The following is a 2,653-nucleotide window of genomic DNA, read 5'->3' as shown; positions in this document are numbered from 1 at the left end:
GAAAACAGAACCAACCACTTAGAGGAAAGAACTAGTGATATTGAAGATAAGAATCAAGAAATGACAAATGACACAAAGGAGAGGGAGCCACAAGCTGTGGATGGCTGATAGTTCGAAACAGGGTACTCAGGGCCAGTGACAAATAGCGTCTGACATTGTCCTGCACTAGAGATTGGGAGTTGTAGCAGATCTACCTGATACACAGACACAAATCCAAAGGAGGCAGCCAAAATGGGGAGACAAAAAAGAAACACACAAAAAAACAAACAAGCCCAAAATGAAAGAACGAGAGAATTCTCCAGAAGAAGAGCTAAATGAAATAGAGATAAAAAAATTTATCAGACATAGAGTTCAAAATAATGATGGCAAAGAAGCTCAACAGCATGAGAAAAAATATAGTAACTATGAAGAATGACAGCTCTAATAAAGAACACAGTGTGCTCAGCTGGTGTAGCTCAGTGTTTGAGCATCATCCTATAGACCAGGAGGTCATGGTTCGATTCCTGGTCGGGGCACAAGACCGGGTTGTGGGCTCAATCCCCAGTGTGGGGCATGCAGGAGGCAGCTAGTCAGTGATTCTCTCTCATCACTGATGTTTCTATCTCTCCCTCTCCCTCCTTCTCTGAAATCAATAAAAAAATATTTTTAAAAAAATAGAACACAATGGAAGGAATGCACAGCAGATTAGGAGAAGTCAAGGATCAGATCAATGAATTAGAAGACAGGGTAAGAAAAAAACACTCAACCAGAGAATTAAAAAGAAAAAAACAATTTAAAAAACAGGAGGACAGCTTAAGGGAGCTGTGGGAAAACATGAAACAGAACAATATTCACATAATAAGAGTGCCAGAAGGGGCAGAGAGTGAGCAAGGGATTGAGAACATGTTTGAAGAAATAATGACAGAACACTTCCCTACCCTGGTGAAGGCAAAAATCACGCAAGTTCAGGAGGCACAGAGAGCCCCAAGCAAGAAGAATACAAACAGGCTTCACTTTTCCTCCACGTTCAAACTTCTGTTTTTCCTCCTCCAGATGCCATCCTTTCCCTCTCCGTCCCAATAGATCCAATCCTGCTTCTCACTAGAGCCCCAGCTGAAATGCCTCTCTTCCTAGGCGCCTTCCCTTTCACCTCATTTATTCTCTGAGGGCGCTTGCATTTCTACCATGTTGGTGGCATAAAAGTTTTATCCTCGTCCAAAGCTCCTTAGAAGTGTATGGGGTGTCTTTATTTTTTTTTAACCGCAAGTGATGTCTATTAAAATGTCTTGCATGGAGTAGGTATTCAGTAGTGTTTGCTAAATGAACTATTGAATGAAAACTCAGAAAGTGAGTGGTTTATCCAGAATTACAGTCCATCTGTTTTCACCTCTTAAAAGAAAATATTTTAGTTCTCAACTCTCCCCACAGAGGTCATCCTACTCTGCCCTGCCTCTCTGTAAGCACAGGTCCAGGTGAGTCTTGACTACCTTGTCCTTCTCCAGCCACACCTGCCCTTCAATGCCTGAGAAGGAAACTCATGAATTATTTCAGGCCACCAGGGGGCCTCATGCTGCTATCTGAGTCCCAAAAGAAACACCATGAAATGGCTTAAATTGTAATGACTCACATGAGATTCTGTCTGGAGACAGACACATCTCTCGTGGATGTGAGAACTCAGTGAAGAGTCTCCATTGAGCCCACTCCTACCCTCCTCCCTAATCCACTTCACAGTGGCTATTTCTGGGTTCTCCTGGGAAGTATGGGAAGGATTTGCCCTGTCTAGGGAGCTTTGATCACATTAAAGAGAACACGCCTCTGCAAAGAAATAGTCCTATGCACAGAGATAGTCCTAGTCAAACCCAGACTTAAATTATGATATCACAATTATCCCATAACATGCGTCTTTATTGGGCAATGTTTGTCTTTACAAATGATTTTATTATATATCAACTAGAGGCCCAGTGCACAAAATTTGTGCACAGTTAGAATCCCTAGCATCTGCCGACTAGGGCCTCCCTTCCCTGGCTGCCAGCTGCTGGTTGGGGTCTTCCTTCATTCCGCGCCACCCCCTGGTGGTCAGTGCATATATATATATGGCCTTGCTTACAAATCTGTGCACCAGTAGGTCGCTGTCGCCCTCCTATAGCTCTCCGCCAGCTTCCCTGCCCTCCTGTAGCTCCCCCCGCCCCTCCCTCATAGCTTGTTGCCCTGCCCTCCCCTGTAGTTCTCTGCCGCCCACTTGCATGCTGCCCTGCCCCCTCCTGTTGCTCTCTGCTGCCCACTTGTAGCCAGTAGGTCGCTGCCGCCTTCCTGTAGCTCTCTGCCTACTGGCCCACCCCTCCTGTAGCTCCCCCCTCCCCCCCTCCTCCCTCCCCCCTACACCCTCAATGGCTTGGCTGCCCTGGCCCCTACTGTAGCTTCTCCGCAGCACACTTTGTACCTCACTGGCCCACCCTCCCACTGATCCATGATCCTGGGCCGAGATGCGCTTGGCCATTATGCCTCGCGTAATTGCCTAATTAGCCATATTCCCTCCTCCTTATTATATAGGATAAAGCAGAATGTTAAAATGCACCTCCATAAGACGTTGAATGTATTAAAAAAGGAAAACCTGGCCCCCATTCCGTGGAACCATTGAGAAAATTGTCTTGAAACTAAACAGGGATTTTCCCCT

This window comes from Myotis lucifugus, unplaced genomic scaffold, assembly GCF_000147115.1.
Source record: "Myotis lucifugus unplaced genomic scaffold, Myoluc2.0 scaffold_158, whole genome shotgun sequence".
Classification (NCBI taxonomy): Eukaryota; Metazoa; Chordata; class Mammalia; order Chiroptera; family Vespertilionidae; genus Myotis; species Myotis lucifugus.
This window is presented reverse-complemented; position numbering follows the sequence as displayed.